This window comes from Apis dorsata, unplaced genomic scaffold (assembly GCF_000469605.1).
Source record: "Apis dorsata unplaced genomic scaffold, Apis dorsata 1.3 scaffold_129, whole genome shotgun sequence".
Taxonomy (NCBI): domain Eukaryota; kingdom Metazoa; phylum Arthropoda; class Insecta; order Hymenoptera; family Apidae; genus Apis; species Apis dorsata.
This window is the reverse complement of record NW_006263422.1, coordinates 880,512-890,902: the sequence shown is the minus strand read 5'-3', so window position 1 is coordinate 890,902 and position 10,391 is coordinate 880,512. Positions and strand designations below refer to the sequence as shown.

The window sequence follows — 10,391 nt, the reverse complement described above, 5'->3', positions numbered from 1 at the left end:
ATAAACGATGAGAAAAATGATGATAATTTAAAATTATGAGTTTTTAATAATCGTTAAATTGGCGTATAACGTGGAAGCAACGTGCGATTAAATGCTCTAGCTCGAGGCTATAATTAATTTGTAGCAAGCATTCTCCGTTATTACATCGTAACTGAGAGAATAAAGAAAGTAATGGTAGGTTATTGATAGTGGTGCGTTATCGAGCGAGAAGAGAAAGGGAAGGGAAGAGGTTGCATTGTTTGAATGGGAAATAAGGTTTGAAAAAACTCTTAGAATTGCATTCGATAGATTTGCGTGGTCACGCGATTTCTTGTTGTGCCAAGTGTCGTAAATGGAGCGATATATTTGCCCCGCGACGCGACATCGAAACAAAGTATATATAAAAAAAAAAAAAAATGTAAAAATTAAAGAGAAGATTAAAGGGATATTCACGCCGAATGAATATGTCACGTCAACTTGCAATTTATTTTGCTCGATTAAACGCGTCTATTTACGCCTATCCGCTGTCCCCCTTCCACCTTTATCCCTGCAATCCGTTTTGCGCTACAACGTACGATTTTGTTGCGAAGGATCGAACAAAATCCGAATGGCGAAACAGGAAGATCAAGATTCGTGATTACAACGTGTCAACGATAAAGATAACTCTGGCTGGGTAATAATTATTGGAATTCCACGTTAATCACGAGTTTTTACTTAGTTTGTACAATATCTCTGTGTATATATTAAAGTTCATTTCTTCTGGGTCTGAAATTATATATTGGAGTAAATATAAATATATAATAGTAAGAACGAAAGTATACCAATTAAAATGGATAACGAAAGGAATATATTCGATAAATAAATTTATAGACACGTGGAGAATTTATTACTTATTCGTTCTATATTAAATATATAAAACGTTAAAATGCTTGGATAATGTTGTTTCGCGTTTTGTTTCGTAATTTTTGAAATCATGTTAAATATAAATAAATTGAAATAAGAGAAAACAACTTTTTTTAAATTAAAGTTTTTAATTAGGAAAAAAAAAAATATATGGGTATATTGTTGGATGTAACATTTTCAAATTAATAATTTACTCGATTAATTCAAAATGAAGATTTTATCAGCACATAATTATCGAAACAAACATTTTTTTAAAAAGCGAGAGACATTAAAAAAAAAAAAGCGGCAAAAATGCGGAAACAAAGATTATCAAAAGTTCATTCTGGAACGACAATCATTAAATGTTAACGGGACGACGACGCACGTTGTACGTTTTGTACACACGCATGCACGCAAAACAGGGAATTTCCAAACGAAACTCGTTATCTTCTCGCACTGGGTGACGTACGAAATTGTACTTAACCCATTTTCATCGTCTCTCCTTCACGATCACGTTCCATTAATCACGGCGGAAGCCTTTCGCACAAGGTGCAATCAATGTTTCCCTCGAAATGAGATTAATTGCATCGGTGGCACTGAAAAAAAAGCACCACATTTTTCTTTAATTACGTTCAAACGATATGTGAAGCGATGCGTATCGATTGATCGCGCATACGTACTAGGTATGCAAGTGTAACATCAAAAAACTGATATTCAAAGGTTAGATACTTTTTCATACGTAGATCCAAAATATAAAATTTACTATTTGCCCTACTCTGGAATGAAATAAAAATAAAGCGCCATAATTTTTCTTTAATTGCATTCAATTGGTATGTGAAGCGATGCGTATCCATTGATCGCGCATGCGTATTAGATATGCAAGTGTAACATCAAATTAATGTCCAAAGGCTACGTATCGATTGGGCGCGCATGCGTATTAGATATACAAGTATTAGATAACCTCAAATTGGTATCCAAAGACTGTGTATTAATTGATCGTGCATGCATATTAAAAATTGGTATCCAAAAGTTAGATGCTTTTTCATACGTAGAATATAAAATTTATTACTTGCCCTATTTTTATGGAAATGGAATAAAAATAAAGCGACGTAAATACAAAGTTTTACGTAATCGTCGAAATAAAGTTATTCGTATATTATAATCAACCAGGAGTGAAATGTCGATGTAGATAAGATAATTGTATGTAATACACACTAACTGGGAATATAATTTCACGTATTCGTGTACGATTAACTGCTGTGGCGGTTTCTGCGGAGTGAAGTGAATTTAAGCCAGCTCTATAATATATGTTACACGAAAGGAAGTTTGAAAGTTGAAATTCAACCGAGTCACTCCCGTCGATATCGATATAGTTACATGATGGAAGAATTTGTGTGAAGAATTGTGGTTAATCCATTATTTAACAATTTCGATTAATTGGCTGAAACTGCCACTTTCACCACAAATCTTACGATTTCGGAAATACTTGTTACATGTCTATCAAATATCAAAAATACTTCCGACATCATCTCAAATCAATCAAGATATACTGAACGATAAAATAAACGATGATGATACAATAATTAATTATTAAATAATTTTTAATAATTTTCTCTCCTCTCTGTAATTGGTTCAGTGGTTCGTAATAATATATATTAACCGGACAAAATTATGCAATGTATAACAACTATACGTTATTAAAATTTTAAATCTTTTTTTTTTTAAACGAAATACGCGTATATAGGGAAAGAACAAATCGATAACTGATCGGTTCACATTTCGATATTCGAGAAATATTTATTAAGAAGAATTTAAATTTCAATTTTATCAACATTTCGAAATATCTATTTTAATTTAAAACGTTATAAATTATGGATAAGCTTTTTTTTTTTTTTTTGCAAATTGAAGTTAAGTAATTACTTCATAAAATTCGCGCAACTTGTCAATAATTTTTTATATGTTCCACATCGTTTCACGCTGTAAGAGTGTGAAACGTATGAAAAGTAGAAATTTTCTACTTTTTCTCTAACCTATCTAATTCAATAATAATATTCTTAACTTTAGTTATCAATTTCTGTATTCCTTTCAATGTTTGAGCTATACAATGTGTCTTTTTACATTTTATAATTTTTAGTTTTATTCAATTTTTTATCGTTTATATTTTGTTAAATTATCACTGTTCAGACCCATATCTATCGGATAATTTATAGGATAGGATAAATTTTTTTTTTTTTAATAAGCATTTTTTCCCTTAACATCTGTTTCTTCCATTTGCAATTCTCAAGGTCCAGTTTATGATATGTTTACATACAAATTCGAAGCGCTTTCTAAATTAATCGCTTGCCACAACTTTTTTACGTTCACCACGCGGTTATTTCAAATCAAATATTCAAATTTATTTTAACTTATCTATTGTGAATAATAATAACATTGTTAACTTCAGTTATTAATTTTTGTATTCCTTTCAATGTTTGAGCGATGCAGATGTGTCTTTCATTTTTTTTTTATAATTTTATAATTTTTATCGTCGTTTTGTTAAATTATCACTGTTCAGGCCCGTATCTATCGGATAACTTCTCTTTTTAACAAGCATCTTAACATCCGTTTCCTAAGTTCCTAAGGGTTCAAATCACAAATATATAATATATAATATATTAATTAATAATTATATATTATAAATATATAATATATTATACATAAAATAAAAAGTATTGGCTCCTTAACTGGTTTATAATTTTTACATAAAATCTTCGAAGAATATTAATAATATTTTTTAATTTTTCTAAATATTTCGACGAACAACTTATTGACAATTATTAGAACCAATGAATATTTTGAATATTCATTTGCGATGAACAGTATTACGATTTGATTTTGATAAAATATTTATTTTATTTTTTTTTTTTTTTTTTTTTTCGTTTTTTAAGAGCGATCGGCTGTGCTAAAAGTAGTTAATTGCTCTTGTAAAAAATTAAATGGTATAAACCACTGCGAATTAAATCTCGAAATCTCGTGGAGAGCAACAACGTAAACTTTTTGATTGTCGCTCGTTAATCTCTGTTCGAGAAGCGGGGAGGGGACGATAAATCTTCGGGGAGATCGAAATTTTCCCATGGGAGGGATCGAAAATTGCGATCATCAGCTCCCTCCCTCCTTCTCCCCCTCCCCCTTCATCGTAATGAAATAATTGGCGGAGATCGGCACAGCTGCTGCCGATCCCCGAAAAACCGATTCGCAAGGAGGTGGACGACGATGAAAGTCGTTGATCCGCGAATTCGAATTGCGAAAGGGACAGGATTGGCCCCGTTTTCCATATCTCAATTTTCGAATCGCCTCCGACATCATTTTCGATTCATCGAATTCCATTATTAAATTAAATTTTAAATTTATTAGTGGATTTGTGGAGACCTTGAAATTGTTTTCTTCTTTTGCAGCAGCATAAACGAATTTGTCACGTATCGCGAGTAAATGGTGTCCCAAAATTCAAGCAAGAAGTAATTTTGACAGAAAACACAGATTTGTAATTAAAAATTGTAAATTTCTTATCGATTCGTGAAGTATAGAGTTGTGTACGGAATGGGATAAATGGCCTCCACGGCTTTGCCGGCGCATACGAAATTTTCCATCAGCAAGTTTCTTCCTTCGAAGCGTGAGTGATCGTGAACTTAAACCTTAGACTTGAAAAAATCCTAAAGAAAAAAGTCGAACAGTGTTAAATCGCACGATTTGATCGGCCAATTCCGATCACCGAAACATGGGAAACTGCACGATTAAGAAATGACTCGTGTAATAATTGAATCGTTTCTGTATGGCACGTGGCACCGTCTTGTTGAAACCACGCGTCGTCCACATCCGTATCTCGCAATTAAGTAGAAAAAACTGGAATTATTGTGTCGCGATAGCGAGGACCATTAACCGTTATTGCCTGACCAGCCGCATTTTCGAAGAAGAATGGTTCGATGATGCTAGTCCAAAATCCGCACCAAGCAGTGACACGTTTTGGATGCATTTGTTTCTCAACGATCACTCGTGGATTTTCTGAACGCGACAATTTTCTCGATCCATCGAGACGAAAACGAGCCTGAAGATGATTTTGTTCGAAAAACCTTCGTTATTTTAACAATTCTCAACTGTCAACTGTCATGCTGTCTTTTTTTTTTCGTTGACAGCATGTGGCGCAAAATATAAATCTTGCGTGAATTTTGGGACACCCTTTATATATATCGAGAGATATGTAATAGTTACGCATAGAGTGGAAAGTCCAATGTTGTTGTTTTATTATACTTCGTTTTATTTTGAAACAGAAAAAAAAAATTCTTAACGAGTCTCACTTAGAATCTAAAAGTTATGGAGGATTTTCACGGAGTTGCTTGTGTAAAGGAAAGGCGTAACCACGAACGATTACTTTTCGTCACGCCACGATACTTGGTTTTGCTCCGTTTACCTCGTGTATCAATATCTAGAGTTTGAGAGGGGAGGAGGGGGGGAGTAACGCCGCCCAGTTACGCGAAATAAACATCTGTGCGCGCGTGTCCAAAGACGTTGATCGAACGAAGAGGTTTGAGACCGTTTTTCTGACGCGTAATACCGGATTCGAGATCGCATGCGCGAACTCGCGTGCGCGCGCAACATTGTGTGTTTCACGTGGAACGAGGAAATTCCTCGATAAGTTTCACGGTTAGAAAGTCAATTCATTACGATACGTCGTGACCATATTTGCGCCCGATTTGCATCTGGTTTACGATGAAAATTATATAGCTTTAGTTTGTACCCACGGGGAAAGTAGATATGATCGTATTTTTGTGAAAATGGTCGGTCGAAATTGGAAATCTTCCAATTTAGATGGAAAAATGATAAAAAGAAAAAGTTTATCGGCAAATAATTCAAAGGGTCATAATCCTGAATTAAAAATTGCGTTAAAAACACGAAATGGAGAAGAGAGAGAGAGAGAGAGAGAGAGAGAGAGAGAGATCTTTTTGTTCCAAAAGTTTTCAATTCAACTCTAAGAAGGAAAAAATCGAGGTCGAGAACTCTGAAATCGCATTGGAAAAAAAGGAAGTCATTCTATCACAAAAGAAGAAACTCTAAGAAACTCTAAAATTGGAAATGTAAAAAAGATTTCTTTTCCGGAAAAATGACTCGGCTATGCAAGAAAAAAAAATCGAAACGAAAACTCGAATCGAAGAAAAAATACAAAAATAAAAAAGAAAAAAAAAAAAACGGTTGCCCCATTCCTTTCCTCCAAATCGACGACGACGAGACGAAGAAAAATGGAATGGCACGGTTGTTAAGGGGTTGTCGGTTGACAAGCGGCGGCAATATTAATCGAGTATCGGGGATGGCACGTGTGTGTACCAGGTTTCTGGCACGCGCATCGTTGCCCGCTGGGTGGGGGAAGACTACGACGAAGACGACGAGGAGGGAGCCGCCGGATAAAAAAAAGGAGGAGGAAAAAGGGAGCCTCACGTCGAGTTTTCTTCCGAAGAGAGAGAGAAAGACAGAGAGAAAGAGTCGGCCGAGAACACGGCCAACGCGATTCGGGATCTCCTTCTCTTCCTCTTCTTCCTCTTCTTCCTCTTCTTCCTCTTCTTCGCCACGAAACAGCCTCGATAGTGCGTTGCGCGTGCGTATATACAATTTCTCGTTCACACTTTTGCGTTTTAGACTTATTCGGTTTCATTTTGAATTATATTATACCACACATGTTACTTTTACGTTGATGGAATGATAGCTCGACATCGACCGAACGTTGAAATGCTCTCGCTTGGTACCAGTGTTTACATTTCTGGCTAAAATGTATAAAAACTATCAGCAACGTGTCAGTGTTCGAATACGCTTTTGTAACCTATTAATATAATGTATTATAATACATTATATGTATATAATGTATTATAACTACTGCTATAAATTGGTGAATCGTTTTCAAATTTTGCCGAGCATAATCTTAAGATTTCCCTCCTACTGTTCCTTCGATACGTATATTTCGTTCATCAAAAATTGTAAATATAATAAGTGTTCGAATACTTTCGTTGCCCGCTGTACGTATGTGGCAATGCGCCGGATTCTTTCGCTTATATTTTATACCCGTCGCCCGGTTAGGAGAGAAAAAGAGCGAGGAGGTCTCGCGTCTGACGAAGGACGAACAATGCAGTGGCGTAGCGTCGAAACATCGACTCCCATTATTACGAAGGAACAATGATCACGATATTGCTCGGATACCGATTACACTTTTCAACTAACTCGGATACGGATTCTCGTTCCAGAAAATATAAAAGAGAAAGATTAAAATTGTATCGTTCGTTGAAAAATTCGTTGCGTCTTGGATTGACACGTTGTAAGTAATAAATTTTACTTTTTTTCAGGCGAGAAGAAAAGGAAGGATCCGTCGATTTAATCGAGGCACGCGTATCGATTTTAATTGGAGAAAAATTGAAGAAAAGGTTTGTTATTAAGCTACTGCGTGTATATTACGCGCTCGTTGCGCGTTGATTATTGGTTTTCGATAAAAACAACGGACAGGTCTCTCTCTGTCGCCTCGTCTCGTCTCGAGATCGGGAAGCTATTATCGCTTGTATTTTTAGGGTTACGATACGCGAGTGATACGTTACTGTGGATAGAAGGGAAGAAAAAGAGAGGGGAGCTAAGAGAGCGGGCAGGTGCACGCGTTTCATTTCGTGTTCCAGCCTCGGTTTCCGTCCCAAACCCGCGCCGTGATTTCGACCGTTGCCGATTTTATCCCGGACCCAAATCTCTTTTACACCAAATATCTAATCCGATATGACGACGAAAGCGAAACCGGCACCGAACAAATCGTATCCTTCTCAAAATTTCCATCCAACTTTTCGGGAATATCGATTATTATCATTATCATTATTGTTTCATTTTCACGTTTCGCGCCTCCCGATTTTAATCCTCTATTCCCAATTGGGGACTTAAATTTCACGTGTTCACGGGTACAAATGTTCGATGGAAAAATACGCATATGTATAATATTCTCGAGTCATAAAATATAACAGATAACATTTTCTAATATTTTATTTCGCTTTTAAGTGGACTAATAGCCGTATATATATATATACATTTTTCAACTCGTCATAAAAATTCATGCGATAGAGGATTAATTTTCTTTTAATCCTTTGCGGGCCAACGGATTTCTCCTCCCTCCCCGTGGAGGGATTATTTTTCACCGCGATCGAGTTTGAAAAGAAGAAAGAGAGAGAAAGGAGGAAGAGGGATTCGTATGAAAAATTCGTACTCGCGTTGCGAATACACAGGTGCGGCGAGCAGTCGAGCTAACGAGCGTTGGTTTTACTTTCCTTCCCCGGGAAGTGGAATGAAGGGACAAGGGAAAAAAGGGGGAAGAAAAGAAATGAGAGGAGGAAGAGGATGTTGATATAAACGAAAATTGAGAGAGGTATAACGATACTGTTACGTGTGCAGATAAATTCTTCTCCCCTTCTTTTTTCAAATTCAAGATTTTATTACACACAAATCCTAAAAGATTATCCATTTGTTTCGATCGGATAGATACCGCTTGACTTGAATTCTTCTCGCGACTTCTCTAACTCGTCGATCTCTTCCGAATTAAAATTTTCAAATTTAAATCTTTGCCACCGTTTTTCGCACGTTCCGTAGGATACATATTTTCTCTTCAAGTGGCGCGTCAGAATTATTTTTAAGAAACTTCGACATCCGATTTCCTGAACTGGAGTGCAAAAAGTAAACAGCGAACGACTTCTCATGCGCGCCGTATCGCTCGAAATTGTCGCATGGGACTGGCAACTCTTGTCGCGACTCTTCTTAAAAACGAAAGAACGCTGTTTTCAGATGGCGCCACGGACGGTAAAATAATTCGGTTGGAAGTTATGATCAAGCAACGAACAATACTTCTCATGCGCGCCGTATCGCTCGAAATTGTCGCATAGGACTGGCAACTCTTGTCGCGACTCTTTTTAAAAACGAAAAAACGCTGTTTCCAGATGGCGCCTCGGACGGTAAAATAATTCGGTTGGAAGTTACGATCAAGCAGCGAACGACTTCTCATGCGCGACGTATCGCTCGAAATTATCGCATGGGACTGGCAATTTTTGTCGCGACTCTTCTTAAAAACGAAAGAACGCTGTTTTCAGATGGCGCCACTAACGGTAAAATAATTCGGTTGGAAGTTACGATCAAGCAGCGAATGATGCTTCTCATGCGCACCGTATCGCTCGAAATTGTTGCATGGGACTGGCAATTCTTATCGCGATTCTTCTTAAAAACGAAAGAACGCTGTTTCTAGATGGCGCCACGGTAAAGTAATTCGAATTCGGTCGTTACGTTTAGAAGTTACGATATGTGGAAAGGGGAAAGGAATTTGTTTGCACGTCTGATATTTAATTCGCGTTAATCGAGAGAAATAAAAATCTTGCGAAGGAAAGGAAAGGAAAGAGAGAGAAAGAGAGAAAAGAGAGAGAGATTTTTGTGGAAAGAGAGAAAAGAAAGCGAAAGGGGATTGTTATCGAAGGTGGAATATTAATAAATAATATATAAATATATAAATAATAAATAATATTAATAAATAAGAGAGGAAAGAAAGTTGGATGCGGGAGAATGAGGGGAGGTTAAAATGAAGGCTGTGGAAGCTGCGTGCGTGCCAAAACTGCGAAGGTATTTATCCGGAGGCTCGGATTAAACGAGAAGAAGCGAGGAGAAAGCGAGAGAAGTCTCTCTCTTTCTGCGTTTAGCCTGAATTCGCGCGTTGCACCTCGACAGGGACCTCTAATAACTTTCCCAATTAGAGAATCATTTTTATCCATATTTAATATAAACCTTCGTACATCTCGAAATTCATGAGTCTTCAAAAATCTCGCGTTCGAATACTTCACTTTCGATGTTTCAACTTTCCCAATTAGAGAATCATTTTTATTCATATTTACATAAAGCTTCGTACATCTCGAAATTCTTAAGTCTCCAGAAAAACTCGCGTTCGAATATTTCACTTCCGATACTTTTCCAATTAAATAATCATTTTTATCCATATTTATATAAAGCTTCGTACATCTCGAAATTCCTATTTAAATTTCCAAAAAATTCGTGTTTCAATACTTCAACTTTCCCAATTAGAGAATTATTTTTATCCATATTTATCTTAATCTTAACCTTAACCATCTCGAAATTCTAAATCGAAATTCTAAATCTCCAAAGAAAAATCTCGAGTTCGAATATTTCACTTTCGATATTTCAACTTTCCCAATTAAATAATTAAATAATTTTTATATTTACCTTAAACGTTAACCATCTCGAAATTCCTAAATCTCCAGAAACCTCGCGTTCGAGTATTTTCCTTTCACCCTTCGATTCGATCGCGCACCTCGACAACCGATCGTTCAACCGCGAGTTTTAATCGTGGCTCGCAAGACGTGGCCCACGTGCGAGCACGTATTCGAGAAGGAGGAAGAGGATTTAGCCAGATGAAATACGGTTTGTCCAATTAAGTCGCGATAAGATCATCGGGTGGCGCTGGGTGGCGAGTTTTAAAACGACTTCAT

The 10,391-nt window shown here is 36.5% G+C and overlaps 1 long non-coding RNA gene across 1 annotated transcript in view; it reads right to left on the bottom strand.

Annotated features, from left to right (window-relative positions):
- Window positions 1-1,139: 1,139 nt before the first annotated feature.
- LOC116185217 overlaps window positions 1,140-10,391 on the bottom strand; it is a 12,824-nt gene continuing 3,572 nt past the window's right edge. Inside the window, exon 2 of the long non-coding RNA XR_004150017.1 lies at window positions 1,140-1,457. This is a non-coding gene — a long non-coding RNA (uncharacterized LOC116185217). The remainder of the gene's footprint in view (window positions 1,458-10,391) is intronic.